This window comes from Carcharodon carcharias, chromosome 17 (assembly GCF_017639515.1).
Source record: "Carcharodon carcharias isolate sCarCar2 chromosome 17, sCarCar2.pri, whole genome shotgun sequence".
Classification (NCBI taxonomy): domain Eukaryota; kingdom Metazoa; phylum Chordata; class Chondrichthyes; order Lamniformes; family Lamnidae; genus Carcharodon; species Carcharodon carcharias.
In genome coordinates, this window is record NC_054483.1 from 99,413,959 (window position 1) to 99,430,760 (window position 16,802).

Genomic DNA, 16,802 nt, shown 5'->3' on the forward strand with positions numbered 1-16,802 from the left:
AAAACACAAAGCATCTGGGCTTCACTTCTAGAAGGATCGAACTGAAAGCAGAGAATTCACGTTGAACTTGTATCAAACCTTGTTTAGACCACACCTGAAGTACTGTGAACAGTTCTAGTCTCCATGTTATAAAAAGGATTTGGAGACATTGGAAAGGTACAAAAAAGGTTTTTTAGAGTAATACAGAACTAAGGAGTTATGGCATAACTTGTTTAATGATGGGTCTGGAACAGGCTGCAGCTCTTTTCTTTAGAAAAGGGAAGGCTGAGGTGACCTGATAGAGGTCTTGAAGATTATGAAATGGTTTGCCAGGGTAGATGTGAAAAAGATGTTGCTACTTGTTGGCATGATCAGAAGTAGGGGCCATAAATATAAGATAATAACTAATAAATCCAAATTTAGGAGAAACTAAACCCAGAAAGTGGTTAGGATGTGGAACTCTACCACAAGGAGTACCTGAGATGAATAACTCAAATGCATTTAAGGCGAAACTAGATAAACACACGAGGCAGGCAGGAATAGAAGGATATGAGGCTAGATTAAGAGAGGTTGGAGGGGACTCCTGTTGAGTCAAATGGCCTGTTCCTATGTTGTAAATACTTTGTAAATCAAGAGGCCCATCATTAAACAAGACTATATTTGATATATATATGCTCCCAGAACTACTACTTACTTCTGTTCTCACAGAGATAGGATTCCTTTCCACATCCCTCCAGCTAGTCAGCTAAGGGGAGATGGTAACATGGTGGTAATATCACTGTACTAGTAATCCAGAGGCCAAGGCGAATGCTCTGGGGACACGGGATCAAATCCCACTGCGGCGGCTAGTAGAGTTTAAACTCAGTTAATAAAAATCTGGAATTAAAAAGCCAATCTCGATGGCTTCATAGTCACTATTACCATTGTAAAAAACCCATCTAGTTCCCTAATGTCCTTTAGGGATGGAAATCTGCCATCCTTACCTGGTCTGACGGACATGTGACTCCAGATCCACAGCAATGTGATTGACTCTTAAAGGCCCCCTGAAATAGCCTACCAAGCCACTCTGTTGTATCACCTGACATTAACCTAGGCATCAACAATGGCAAACCCAGCCCTGTCGACCCTGCAAAGTCCTCCTTCCTAACATTGGGGGGTTTTTGCCAAAATTGGGAGAGCTGGCCCACAGACTAGTCAAGCAGAAGCCTGAAATTGTCACAGTCGTGGAATCATACCTTACAGATTATGTCCAACACACTACCATTACCATCCCCGAGTACATCCTGTCCTACCGGCAGGACAAAGCCACCAGAGGTGGTGGCACAGTGGTAAACAGTCAGGAGGGAATTGCCCTGGGAGTTCTCAACATCAGCTATGGATCCATGAAATTTCATGGCATCAGGTCAAATATGGGCAAGGAAACCTCTTGATTACCACCTACTGCAAACCCCTCAGCTAATGAATCAGTGCTCCTCCATGTTGAACACCACTTGGAGGAAGCACTGAGGGTGGCAAGCGCACAGAATGTACTGGGCGGGGGTCTGCTCGGTAGCATTACTACTGACAGAGCTTGTCGAGCCCTAAAGGACATAGTTGCTAGTGTGGGACTGCAGCAGGTGGTGAGAGAACCAACAAGAGGGAAAATACTACTTGACCTCGTCCTCACCAATCTACTGTCACAGATGCATCTGTTCTTGACAGTCTTTGTGGAAATGAAGTCCTGTCATCACATAGAGAATACCCTCCATCGTGTTGTGAGGAACTACCACCATGTTAAATGGGATAGATTTCAAACAGATCTAGTAAATCAGAACCGGGCACCCACAAGGCGCTGTGGGCTATCAGCAGCAACAACAGAATTGCATACATCCACAATCTATAACCTCACGGCCCGGCATATCCTCCACTCTACCATTACTATCAAGCAGGGAGATCAGTCCTGGTTCAATGAAAATGCAGGAGGTCTTGCCAGGAGCAGCACCAGACATCCTAAATATGTGGTGTCAACCTGGTGAAGCTATAACACAGGACTGCTTCATGCAAAACAGTGGAAGCAGCATGTGATAGACAGAGCTAAACGATCCCACAACCAATGGATCAGATCTAAACTCTGCAGTCCTGCCACATCCAGTCATGAATGGTGGTGGACAATTAAACTAACCAGAGGAGGAGGCTCCACAAGTATCCCCATCTTCAATGATGGGGTAGCCCAGCACATCAAGGCAAAAGACAAGGCTGAAGCATTTGCAACAACCTTCAGCCAGAAGTGTTGCATGGATGATCTATTTCAGTCTTCTCCTGAGGTTCACAGGGTCAAAGATGTCAGTCTTCAGCCAATTCAGTTCACTCCATGTGATATCAAGACAAGCTGAAGGCACTGGATACTGCAAAGGTTATGGGCCATGACAACATTCCCAGCAATAGTACTAAAGGCTTGTGCTCCATAACTATCCACGCCCCTAGCCAAGATGTTCCAGTATAGCTACAATACTAGTATCTACTCAACAAAGTGGAAAACTACCCAATTATATCATGTTCACAAATGGCAGGATAAATCCAACCCAGCCCATTACTGTCCCATCAGTCTACTTTTGTCATCAGCAAAGTGATGGAAGGGATCGTCAATAACCTGATCACTGACGCTCAGTTTGGGTTCTGCCGAACATAGGCAAAAGACCTGAACTCTTTCACTGTCGCTAAGTCAAAATCCTGGAACTCCCTCCCTAACAGCATTGTGGTTGTACCTACACCACATGGACTGCAGCAGTTCAAGAAGGCAGCTCACCACCACCTTCTCTAGGGCAATTAGGGATGGGCATTAAGTGTTGGCTGAGCCAGCGACATCCACATCCTATGAATGAATAAATTTTAAAAATTGCCTTCTTAATTGCTTGCTGTACCAGCATGTTACGTTTCAGTGACTAATGAACAATTCACCCAGGTCTCTCTGAAGTTCAACACTTCCAAGACTCTTGCCATTGAAGACATACTCTGTATGTCTGTTTTTTCTACCACAGTGGATAACCTCACATTTCTCCACATTGTATTCCATCTGCCACATTTTTGCCACTCATTTAGCCTCTCCAAGTCTTTGCATCCTCCTCAGTTCCACCTAGTTTTGTGTCATCTGCAAACTTTGAAATATCACTTCGAATCCCCACATCCAAATAATTGATATAGGTTGTGAATGGCCAGGGCCCAAGCATTGATCCTTGTGATACTCCACTAGTCACAGCCTACCAACCTGAAAACGACCCATTTATTCCTACCCTCTGTTTACTTCCTTTAACTAGTTCTCAACCCACGCTAGTATATCCCCACCCCCAACCCGACCGCCTGCTCCATGTGTTCTAATGTTGTTTACTAACTTCTTCTGTGGGACTTTATCAAAAGCTTTCTGAAAATCCAAATATACCGCATCCACTGGTTCCTCCCCAGGTATTCTGCTAGTTACATCCTCATAAAAGGGAGGCAGTGACGTAGTGGTATTGTCATTGGACTAGTAATCCAGACACCCAGGGTAACCCAGAGACCCCATGGCAGATGGTGAAACTTGAATTCAATAAAAATCTGGAATTAAAAGTCTAATGATGACCATGAAACCATTGTCGATTGTTGTAAAAACCCATCTGGTTCACTAATATCCTTTAGGGAAGGAAATCTGCCGTCCTTACCTAGAAGCATAGAAAACAGGAGCAGGAGAAGGTCACTCGGTCCTTCAAGCCTGCTCCACCATTCAATATGATCATGGCAGATCCTCTATCTCAACGCCGTACTCCTGCGCTTTCCCCATACCCCTTGATGCCTTTAGAGTCCAGAAATCCATTTCCTTCTTAAATATATGCAGTGACAACCTCCACAGCCTTCTGTGGTAGAGAATTCCACAGATTCACCACCCTCAGTGAAGAAGTTTCCCCACATCTCAGTCCTAATTGGTCTACCCCATATCCTGAAACTGTGACCCATTGTTTCTAGCCAGAGAAAGCACCATCCCTGCATTCAGTCTGTCCAGCCCTGTCAGAATTTTATACGTTTCAATGAGATCTCCTCTCATTCTTCTAAACTCCAGTGAATACAGGCATAATCAGCCTAATCTTTCCTCATGCGACAATCCCGCAATCCTAGTTTGATGAATCTTCGCTGCACTCCCTTCAATGGCAAGTATATCCTTTCTTAGGTAAGGAGACCAAAACTGCACATAATACTCTAGGTGTGTTCTCACCAAGGCGTCGTACAGTTGCAGTAAGACATTGTCGTTCCTGTACTCAAGTCCTCTCGCAATGAAGGCCAACATACCATTTGCATTCTTGACTGCTTGCTGTGCTTGCATGCTTGCTTTCAGTGACTGGTGTACAAGGACACCCAGGTCCCTTTGTACATCAACATTTCCCACTCTTCCACCATTTAAATAATAGTCACACTGTTTTTCTTACTGAAGTGGATAACTTCACACTTACCACATTATACTGCATCTGCCATGTATTTGCCCACTCACTCAATCTGTCTAAATCGCCTTGAAGTCTCTTAACACTCTCTTGACAACTTACTTTCCTACCTATCTCAGTGTCATCGGCAATTTAGCTACCATACATTTGGTCCCTTCATCCAAATCATTGATGTAGATTGTAAATCGTTGAGGCTCCAACACTGATCACAGTTTTACTTCACTTGTTACAGCTCGCCAACTCAAAAAGACCCATTTATCCCTACTCTCTGCTTCTTGTTAGCTAACCAATCCTTTATACATGCTAATATGTTACCCCCTACACCATGTAATCCTATCTTGTGTGGTAACCTTTGATGTGGCATTTGATAGAAATGCCTTCTGGAAATCCAAGTACACCATACCCACAGGCTCCCCTTTCTCCACCTTGCTTGTTACTTCCTCAAAAAAACTGTAATAATTTAGTTAAACATGATTTCCCTTTCACAAAGCCATGTTGACGCTGCCTGGTTAAGTATTCCTCTATATTCTCCTTAATCATGGATTCTAGCAATTTCCTTATGACAGATGTTAGACTAACTGGCCTGTAGTTTCCTGCTTTCTGTCTCCCTCCTGCCTTGAATTAAGGTGTTACATTAGTTATTTTCCAATCCACTGAGACCCTTCCAGAATCTAAGGAATTTTGGAAGATTATAAAGAATGCATTTACCAAATCTGCAACCATTTCTTTTAAGATCCTAGAATGCAGGCCATCCAGTCCTAGGAATCTGTCAGCCTTTGTGTCTAATAGTTTTCCCTGCACCTTTTCCCTAGTGATGGTGATTATTTCAAGTTACTCCCTCTCGTTCACCTCTTGATTTTCAAATATCTTTGGGATATTTTCCAAGTCTTCAACAGTGAAGACAGACACAAAATGCCTATTCAAGGCCTCCTCCATTTCCTTATTTTCCATCAATTCCCCAGACACTATCTCTAGGGGACCAACACTAGTTTTAGTTACTCTTTTCCTATTTAAATACTTGTAGAAACTCTTGCTACCTACTTATACATTACCAGCTAGCTTTCTTTTGCATGCTTCTTTCTCCCTCTTCATGAATTGTTTTAGTCATTCTTTGGTGGTTCTTAAAATTGGACAAATCTTCTGACCAACCTCAAATCTTTGCAGATTTGTACAGTGTTTCTCTCAACTTAATACTATCCTTAACTTCCTTGTTCAGCCATGGATGACGCCTCCTTCTCAAAGAGTCTTCCTTTCTCACTGGGGGAAATATTTGCTAAGAGTAATTAAATATCTCCGTAAAGGCTGCCACTGCATCTCTACTGTCTTACCTTATAACCTAGTTTCCCAATTCATTTTAGCTATTTCTGTTTTCATATCTTTATAATTACCTTTATTCAGGTTTTAAACACTAGTCTTAGATTCAGACTTCTCCCCTTCAAACCAAACATGAAATTCTATCATGTTATGATTGCTCCTTTACCATGAGGTTATTGATTAATCCCGTCTCATTACCAGGTCCAGAATAGCCTGCTCCCTGATTGGCTCTAGAACACACTGCTCTAAGAAACTGTCCCGAATACACTCTATGAACTCATATTCCAGGCTACCTTTGCCAATCTGATTCGTCCAATCTATATGTAGATTAAAGTCACCCATGATAAATGTGGTACATTTCTTACACACCCCATTTATTTCTTCCTGCATACCTTGTTCTATTGTACAACTACTGTTAGGAGCCTATAAACTATTCCCATAAGTGCCCTCTTACCTTTACTATTTCTTACCTCTTTCCAAACTGATTCTACATCTTGCTCTTTCAAGTCAAGGTCATCTTTAACTAACGTGCTAATGTCATCCTTAATTAACAGAGCTACTCCATCACCTTATCTTAGCTTCCTAATTTTCAAAATGTCAAATACCCTTTAATATTTAGGTCCTAGCCTTGGTCACCTACAACTGTATCTCTGTAATGGCTATCAGGTCATACATATTTATATCTGTGCTAACGATTCATCCAATTTGTTATGAATGCTGCACGCATTGAGATGGAGAGCCTTTAACTGTCTTTTTACCATTTTTGCACTCTCTGGCCTTATCTGCTGGTGCATTTTTAAGGCTGGTGCCATAGATCAAGGAAAGCAGTAAGTCCTAATAATGACCCGAGGAACCCTACTATTCACGTTCCTTCAGTCAAAAAAAAACCATTCACCAATATTCTGTTTCCTGTCACTAAACTAACTTAATATCCATGAAATCACTTTTATTCCATGGGCTTTAACTTTGATGACAAGCCTATTATGTAGCAATTCAAACATCTTTTGGATGTCAATGCACAGTACATCAACCTCATCACCCTAGCGCTCCCTAGCCAAGCTGTTCCAGTACAGGTACAACACTGGCATCTACCCGACTATGTGAAAAATTGCCCAGGTATGACCTGTACACAAAAAGCAGGACAAATCCAACCCGGCCAATTACCACACCATCGTTTTACTCTCCGTCATCAGTAAAGTAATTGAAGGGGTCATCAACAGTGCTATCATGCAGCACTTGCTTAACAATAACCTGCTCACTGATGCCCAATTTGGGTTCTGCCAGGGCCACTCAGCTCCTGACTTCATTACAGCCTTGCTCCAAACATGGGCAAAAGCGCTGAACTCCAGAGGTGAGATGAGAGTGACTGCCATTGACTTCAAGGCCACATTTGACCAAGTGTGGCATCAAGGAGCCCGAGCAAAACCGGAGTCAATAGGAATCAGGGGGAGAACTCACCACTGGTTGGAGTCATACCAAGCACAAAGGAAGATGGTTGTGGTTCTTGGAGGTCAGTCTTCTCAGCTCCACGACATTACTGCAGAAGTTCCTCAGGGTAATGTCCTAGGCCCAACAATCTACAGCTGCTTCATCAATGACCTCCCTTCTATCAGAAGGTCAGAAGTGGGGATGTTCACTGATGATTGCACAATGTTCAGCACCATTCATAACTCCTCAGATACTGAAGCAGTCCATGTCCAATATCCAGGCTTGGGCTGACAAATGGCAAGTAAAATTCACGGCACACAAGTGCCAGGCAATGATCATCTCCAACAAGAGAGAATCTAACCATAGCTCCTTGATGTTCAATGGCATTACCACTATCAATATCCTGGGGGCGGGGGGGGGGAGGGCGTGGTTACCATTGACCAGAAATTGAACTGGACTAGCCATATAAATGCTGTAGCTACAAGAGCAGGTCAAATGCTTGGAATCCTGCAACAAGTAACTAACCTCCTGACTCCACAAAGCCTGTTCACCGCCTACAAGGCGCAAGTCAGGAGTGTGATGGAATACTCCTCACTTGCCTGGATGAGTACAGCGCCCACAATGCTCAAGAAGCTTGACACCATCCAGGACAAAGCAGTCCACTTGATTAGCATCACAACCATACACATTCACTCCCTCCACCAATGACGCACAGTATCAACAGTGTGTACCATCTACAAGATGCACTGCAGGAATTCACCAAGGCTCCTTAGATAGCACCTTCCAAACCAATGACCACTACCATCTAGAAGGACAAGAGCAGCAGAATAATGGGACCACCACCACCACCTGGAAGTTCCCCTCCAAGTCACTCATCATCCTGACTTGGAAATATATCATCGTTCCTTCACTGTCACGGTCAAAATCCTGGAACTCCCTTGTCTTTTACAAACCTGTGATGGTTTTCCTTAATTAAACCACACTTGGCCGAGAAACAAAAATCCCAGACAAAATTAACAGAGTATAGGCCTAAGTTACTCAGCTTTTCACATTAGGACAACCCTCTCATTCCAGGAAACAATTTAGTGAACATTCACCATATCACCGCCAATGCAAATATATCTGTCCTTAAATATGAAGAACAAAACTACACAAATGCGGTATCACCAAGTTCTTATGCAAATGTAGCAAGACTTGTTTATTATCAGCCTTACATCTGTCAAAGACACATTTTTTCTGCTTCATCTTACTCTCTATTACTTTGCCTGTCCTAACTTGCCCTTTCGTGGGAACCTATCTCAATTATAGTCGAACCATCTCCTCTTCAAAGACAACCTATTGTTCCGTTATCATGTCACCTGGGCCAGGTAGTTCTTACTCCATTGCAAATGGCCCCTTCTAATTAAGTTTCTTTTTACTTCAGATTATTCCTTGTCCTTTTCCAAGGCTAACCTAAATTTTATGGTATTATGATCACTGTTCTCTACTGCCACATGGTCCACCTTACCCACTACATTCCCCAGAACCAGATCTAGCGTTGCCTCAATACTACCAAAGCTCAGAATCCTTCCTTAATTACTGCTAAACACTTTCCCCACTTCAACTGACCTTGAATCTTCTGCATTTGGGGCTCAAAAGCAGAGAAAAAAATCAAATACATACAAAGAGGAAAATATAATAATAAGTCTAGGACAGGTCTTTACATTTTTAATGGAGCAATGGACAGTTTGTGGAATTATTGCCTCGAGAGACCACCAGAAAACCGGAATGAAATGGAATGTTACTTAGTAACCAAAAATCAGTGGCATTGTGTACTACTGGTACGCATTACTATCATAACAAACAAAGCGTTCCTCCACTACCCCCTGCCCCCAACTCACTGTGAGGCTGAGTGACCTGCTTGTCACAATGAAACATTTATGGAATATATCTTAGGGGTCAGATCACCATTTGAAACACTCTGCTTTGTTACTTAGCCAAGCCGCAGGTTCATCCTAATGTCAGTGAAGAGCTTATCGCAGACTATCCACTCAAGTACAAGGATTCAAAGCTTTCAGGTCTCTTTACCCTTATCTTTGTTGGCCATACCACCAAAGAAAAAGCCTGCAATATTTAAAGTCACTCTGTGAAAATCCAAGTCTTTGAATATGAGTAACGAAAGCATAAAGCTCAAACCCTCCAAGGGAACTTTCCTTCATTTAAATTGTGAAAAAAAAACTGATGTGTGCTTTACTCAGAAAGCAAGGGCCTTGTAAAATCAGTGTTGTTCAGTATTGTCTCCATGAAAATCAACAGTCTACCAACAGCATTGCGGGGCCCTGGAAAAACAATTTTCACAAAATTTCACTCCAAGTAGTTACGCTTCAAAAGTTACTTTGGACTTCAGAAAGCTCTACTGGTTCTAGCATATGGCAGGATTTTTGGGGCCATGTTAGTGCTCAATGCACAATACATGTGACAGGGAACATTGGCTTCTATCTTGTTAAACTTATTGCCAGGCTGCCACAGGAACCAAATGCTAGAATGTTGTTCACCCAAAATTCACAATGAGGGCAAATGTAATGTACAAGAAGCTGAGAAAAGTGCTCAGAGATTTTTATTACTTCAATAAACAGGCTAGCAGCAGATTCTTTCGCTAGGAGCAGGGTTTTTAGGTTTAGGCGTGCGGGATCGGCCAGGTAACGGACCGCCAACCTGTTCACTGGCGCTCACTTGGATTCTGCCAGGGCCACTCAGCTTCTAACCTCATTACAGCCTTGGTTCAAACATGGACAAAACAGCTGAACTCCAGAGGTGAGGTGGGAGTGACCACCCTTGACATCAAGGCAGCATTTGACCGAGTGTGGCATTAAGACACCCTAGCAAAACTGGAGTCCTCACACAGCCAACAGCCCATCACTAAGCTCTCCACAGTAACTCTTATATACCTTTTTCTTCCTTTTATATCAGATTGCATTGTTCCCAAACCTCTTTGAAACTCAAATCCTTCCAAATATAACATTTTTCATGTTTCTATTTTGTATCTGCTTTCAGATCAATAACATGTAACATATCATCTTCTGTTTACCAATGGAACTCCTGTGAGAAGCAAAATTATTTCTTGGCACCTCTGACTTCCCTTTGACATTCAAATGAACTTTCAACTCATCTAAAAATGCAAATATTAGATCCAATCTATATACTTGTACCTCAAACCCACCATAATATCTCATTACAAATGCACGCCTACTGCCCCGATCCTTTCATGTCTTAATCTCGCAACCTGCCTCTAGTAACCTTTTCCCAGTTTAATTAAGTCATTTACACACACACACACACATCTTCACTCAATATATTCCCAAAAAATATTTTAAAAAAGTCATTTTCACTTTTCTTAACCAGTGGGGTTACATATGCCACCTTCCAATCTGGAGGAACTATTCCAGAGTCTACAGAATTTTGAAAGATGACCACCAATGCATCTACTATCTCTGCAACCGCCTCTTTCAACAGTCTGGGATGTCGATCATCAGGTCCAGGGGATTTATCTACTTTATGTCCCATTCATTTCTCTAGCACTTTTTTTTAACTAATGTTAATATCTTGCAGTTCCTTGTTTACATTAGACCCTTGATTCTCCATTATTTTTGGGAGCTTTTAGTATTTTCTTCCGTGAAGATAGACACGAAGTATTTGCTTAGTTTCTCTGCCATTTTCTTATTCACCATTATAAGTTCTCCTGACTCTGCTTGTGATGGACCCACATTTGTTTTAGCTAATCTTTCCTATTGACATACCTATAGAAGCTTTTACAGTCCGTTTTTATGTTCCTTGCTAGTTTATTCTCATGTTCTATTTTCCCTTTATTAATCTTTTTCTTGGTCCTCCTTTGCAGAATTCTAAAATGCTCTCAGGCTTACCTTTTTTGGCAACTTTATACACCTCTTCCTTTTATCTAATGTAATCCTTGATTTCATCCGTTAGCCACTGGTGAAACACTTGCTGGGTTTTTTGTGCAATAAAGCAATGTATTTTTGTTGTAAACCACAAATTAGTTCTTTAAATGTTAGCCATTGCCTGTCTACCATCATACCTTTTAACATAGTTTCCCAATCTACCGCAGCAAATTTGCTCCTCATACCTTCATAGTTTCCTTTGTTTAGGTTTAAAACCCTGGTCTCTAATCGAAGTAATCACTTTCAAACTTAATGTAAAATTCACTCTTTCCTAAAGGCTCCTTTACAACAAGAGTATTAATTAGCCCTTTTACATTGCACAATACTAGATCTATAAAAGCCCATTCTCAAGTTGGTTCCTCAGCATACTGCTCTAGAAAACCATCTTGCATACATCCCAAGAATTCTTCCTCCACTACATTAGTACTAATTAGGTGTACCCAGTCTATATGTAGATTGAAATCTCCCATGATTACTCTATTGTCCTTGTTACATGCACCTCTAATTTCCCGATTTATACTGAGATTTACATTACTACTGCTGTTTGTGGCCCATATAATTGACTACATCAGTGGTTTTAAGCTTTTTCCTTTGGGAAGGTGGGCCAAAGAATAATGTCACTTATGGGGACACCCCTGCAACTACTGAAACATTAATAGTCATCCCCTGTTTACGTTTTCATATTCCTGGAGACCCCAAGTGAATATTGTCAGATTCCCTAATGAGGTGGCAACCTGGTAAAGCTATAACATGAGCTACGTGTATGCTAAACGGTGGAAGGCTCAGAGCTAAACAAACCCACAACCAATAGATCAGATTAAAGCTCCGCAATCCTTTCATAACCAGTCTTGAAATGGTGGTGGATAATTAAACAACTAACCAGAAGAAGAGGTTCACAAATAGCCCTATCCCCAAAGATGAGGGAGCTCAACACATCAGTGCAAAAGACAAGCCCAAAGAATTTTCAACCATCTTCAGTTAGAAGTACTGAGAGGGTGATCCATTTCAGCCTCCTCCTGAGGTCCACAGCATCACAGATGCCACTCTTCAGCCAATTTGATTAACTCCATGTGATATCAAGAAACAGCTGAAGGCACTGAACACAGAAAAGGCTAAGGGGCCTAACAACATTTCCAGCAATGGTATTGAAGATTTGTGCTCAAAACTAGCAGTGCCCCATGTCAAGATGTTCCAGTACAGCTACGATACTAGCATCTACCCAATATTGTGGTAAACTGCCTAGGTTAGTCCTATCTACAAAAAATAGGACAAATCCAATCCATCGATTACCGACCCATCAATCTACTTTTGATCATCAGCAAAGTGATGGAAGGTGTCATTGACAATGCTATCAAGCAGCATTTACTCAGCGATAACCTGCTCACTGATGTTCAGCTTGTGTTCCGCTAGGACACTTCCAGCACTTTGCTGATGATCGAGAGTTTCTTTTTATTCATTTACGGGATGTGGGCTTCACTGGCTAGGCCAACATTTATTGCCCTTGAGAAGGCGGTGGTGAGCTGCAGTCCATGTGGTGTAAGTACACCCACAGTGCTATTAAGGAGGTAGTTCCAGGATTTTGACCAAGCCACAGTGAAGGAACGGCGAGATATTTCCAAGTCAGGATGGTGAGTGGCTTGGAGAGGAACTTCCAGGTGGTGGTGTTTCCATGTATCTGCTGCCTTTGTCCTTCTAGATGGTGGTAGTTGTGGGTTTGGGAAGTGCTGCCGAAGGAGCCTTGGTGAGCTTCTGAAGTGCATCTTTTAGATGGTACACAATGCATCAGTACTCAGTGCATCGGTGCTGGAGGGAGTGAATGTTTGTGGATGGTGTATCAATCAAGCAAGCTACTTTGTCCTGGATGGTGTCAAGCTTCTTGAGTGTTGTGGGAGCTGCACTCATCCAGACAAGTGGAGAGTATTCTATCACATTCCTTTAAGATGGTGCGCAGGCTTTGGGGAGTAGATTGATGGAGCAGTATTTGACCATGTATGGTTTGTCTTGGTTTTTGCGTACAGGATATACCTGGGCAATTTTCCACATTGATGCCAGGTAGATGCCAGCGTTGCAGCTGTATTGGAACAACTTGGCTAGGGACACGGCAAGTTCTGGAGCACAAGTCTTCTGGCTGAAAATTGCTGCAACTGCTTCAGCCTTATCTTTTGCACTGATGTGCTAGATTACCTCATCATTGAGGATGAATATTTTTTTTTAAAATTCATTCACAGGATGTGGGCTTTGCTGGCGGGTCAGCATTTATTGCCCATCGTTAGCTGCCCTTGACAAGGTGGTGGTGAGCTGCCTTCTTGAATCACTGCAGTCCATGAGGTGTAGGTATACCCACAGCACTGTTAGGAAGGGAGTTCCAGGATTTTGATCCAGCAACAGTGAAAGAGCAGCAATATATTTCCAAGTTAGGATGGTGAGTGGCTTGGAGGGGAACTTGTAGGTGGTGGTGTTCCCATCTATCTGCTGCCCTTGTCCTTCTAGATAGTAGTGGCCGTGGGTTTGGAAGGTGCTGTCAAAGGAGCCCTTGGCAAATTTCTGCAGTGCGTTTTATAAATGATACACACTGTTGCTATTGTGTGTCGGTGGTGGAGGGAATGAATGTTTGTGGATGCGGTGCCAATCAAGTGGGCTGCTTTGTCCTGGACAGTGTCAAGCTTCTTGAGTGTTGTGGGAGCTGCACTCATCCAGGCAAAAAGGGAGTATTCCATCACACTCCTGACTTGTGCCTTGCAGATGGGGGCAGGCTTTGGGGAGTTAGGAGGTGAGTTACTCATCGCACTATTCCCCATTTATGAAGCCACACTCCAGTGAGTTGTTTAAATGTCCACCACCATTCACGACTGGATGTGGCATGGGATGTTGGCCTTTATTACAACAGGATTTGTGTATAGGAGTAAAGATGCCTTACTGCAATTATATAGAGCCTTGGTGAAATCACACCTGGAGACATGTGTGCATTTTTGGTCTCCTTACCTAAGGAAAGATATACTTGCTGTAGGGGGAATGGGGCAAAGGTTCACTAAATTAATTCCTGGGATGGAGGGATTGTCCCATGAGAAAAGATTAAATAGACTGGGCCTATTTCTCTGGAGTTTAGATGAATGAGAGGTGATCTCATTCAAACATATAGAATTCTTACAGGGCTCAACAAGGTAGATGCAGGAAGGATGTTTCCCTTGGCTGGGGAGGTCTAGAAGCAGGGGATATAGTCTCAGAATAAGGGGCAGGCCATTTAGGACTTGAGGTGTGGAGGAGTTTCATCACTCAGATGGTGACGAATCTTTGAAATTCTCTGCCCCAAAGGACTGTGGAAGCTCAGTCGTTGAGTATGTTCAAGACAGAGATCAATAGATTTCTACATATTAAAAATATCCAGGGATATGGGGATAGTGCAGGAAAATGGTGTTGAAGTAGATCAGCCATGATCTCATTGAATGGTGGAGTGGGCTTGAAGGGCTGAATGGCCTACTCCTGCGCCTATTCCTTATGATAGCACAGCATAGGCTGAGTCACCACCAACAGAAATGTGTGTTTTAAGCAAGTCCACTGAAAGATTTAGTTTTTAAAGGTAGTCCAACATCACTGGAGTAAAGCATCGAGGAAGTGCGTGAGTACAGGACTGAATCGGAATGGAACTGGTTAAAAAAAATGAATTTCTTCACTCTGTTTTAACCCTTTAGTAACTACTATCCCCACCTCACAGAGTTTCAGTTTCAGTCATTCCTTGCTGCTGTTCATCATGCACCACCAGGGAACTGGTTTCTCAGATTGCACAGAGCAATATATTTCAATTCTCCTCGGATTAGTAGAGGATTTCATAACATCAGCTTTAATCACACAGCATATTCTTCCATATATGACAGCAACCAGGGGCCAGACATCTCGAACAGACAGCTCTCAATGTTTGAGATATCAATAATTTACCAGAATAATTCTTTCCTCCCATCCCCATAACATGAAGTGTATCAGACTGGATAAACAGCTAAATGTGCATTACACCAGGATCAGATGGCCTTCTGTACTCACTCTCCAGCAAGCATTGACATATAGATATGAAGCAGGAGCTTGAATCATTAATGAGTGCATTTAACGACAAACCTCATAACACTGATATAGCCAGAGCATGCAGAAAGGGTACACCAATATAACAGGTACAAAATAAGGCCTGTGCCAGAAAAGACAACCACTACTTCAGCTTCTAGTTAAACTTTCCAACACAATCCATATCTTTCATATTACACTTTCAATTTCAGATATTGCTAAAATTTAAAAGTAAAGCAAACAGCAACTTAAAGATCAAGCTCCCTGTCTACTATATATTTATAATTTCTAGTCCTGTATAAAGCTGGAAGTTGAGGGTATGATCTGTGGATTGAATGCAAGAGGTTTGGATGGTATTTCTGGCAAGCATACTCACCTGTCTAATCTGGGAGTCTCTTTACTATCTATTCTGGATTCTCTTTTCTCAACTTCCCTGTTTCTGCTTCACAGTCCCCTGCTCCTCACTGAGCAACTGGTTGTTTTTTTCCCCTTCAGCTCCTGAACCACCATCTCTCTTATTCCTCTTTTCTCCAGCTGTTGGTCCCCTGTTCTCCTCTCTGGCTACCAATCTTTGACTCCACAGCTACTACTCCTTTCTGGTCAGCTCCTAGCCTTTTCAATGTGGTACCTGCTTCCCATCCACCACCTCCTGGTTGCCCAGTCCTTTCTTCTAGTTATGGGTGCTGCTGCCACAGGTGGAATTTTACCAGAGCCTGGGTGGTGGGAACAGAGGCGAGGTGTTGGTATAATGCCAGGGAGCTGCATCAGAACAGTTTCCCAATGCAGTCCTGCCAACAGTGAAGTTTCCCATTTGAATGCGTAATGGCCCAAATCAGGGTGATTTTCCCAGACCACTGGCAATGTGTTGATTGCGGGGCAATGGCACAGGGAGGGGGGGTCGCAGGCAGCGAATGATGCTCCAGCTACTTCCATTGCTACTGCTAGAAGTGTTTCCCTAAAGATTTATTTAATACGCATCCTTTTGAGGGCAACTCAAATTGCAGATTCTTGCTGCCTCAGCAACACCACTTCTCTCAGTGGCACTACTTAAGCTCCAGAGTTGCCAGCCCTGTGACTGAGCCAGCAGTATGGAAGTCCTGCCCACTGTCGAGAATTAGTCACCTCTCCAGCCTGCCAGCTCCTAATTCACACCTCCTGGCAATATTACTGGAGAAGTCGCATGAGCGTCCACTGCATCAGCAAAATATCACGCCTCTCCAGCTCCCGATCACTCTTCTCTTTCACTTCACTCTGTTTTCTGGATGTGAACATTGGTGGCAATGTGTGGACCAATCTGTATTCTTTAAAATGAGATTCCCGGTAGACTTATGGATGGGCTATTTCATTTCTTCAGCTTCTATCCGAGGAACGGAAAGGGCATCTTTTTTGGGAGCATACATGATACTGGCTCTGAATTAGATTACTGGACCCACACTAATTTAAATATATGCACACAAATAGTTAGGTAACTGTAAGCAGGTGGTACAATTTGCTTAAAGATGGTGACGGTTGCTCTGGAGCACTGCTTTACGGTAGTGTTGTTCAACATAGCTGCAGTACTAGGATGCCTCAGAGGGAAGCTCATTACTCACTCTGATTTTTCCCAATGGTCGGGATTTTCCAGTTCAGGTCTCTTTCTGGTTCCAATTTT

General features: G+C 42.7%; 1 protein-coding gene across 5 annotated transcripts in view; it reads right to left on the reverse strand.

The window, feature by feature from the left end:
- Positions 1-16,802, reverse strand: part of slka (STE20-like kinase a) — a 160,359-nt gene that overhangs the window by 85,753 nt on the left and 57,804 nt on the right. The gene's annotated exons all lie outside the window — the stretch shown is intronic.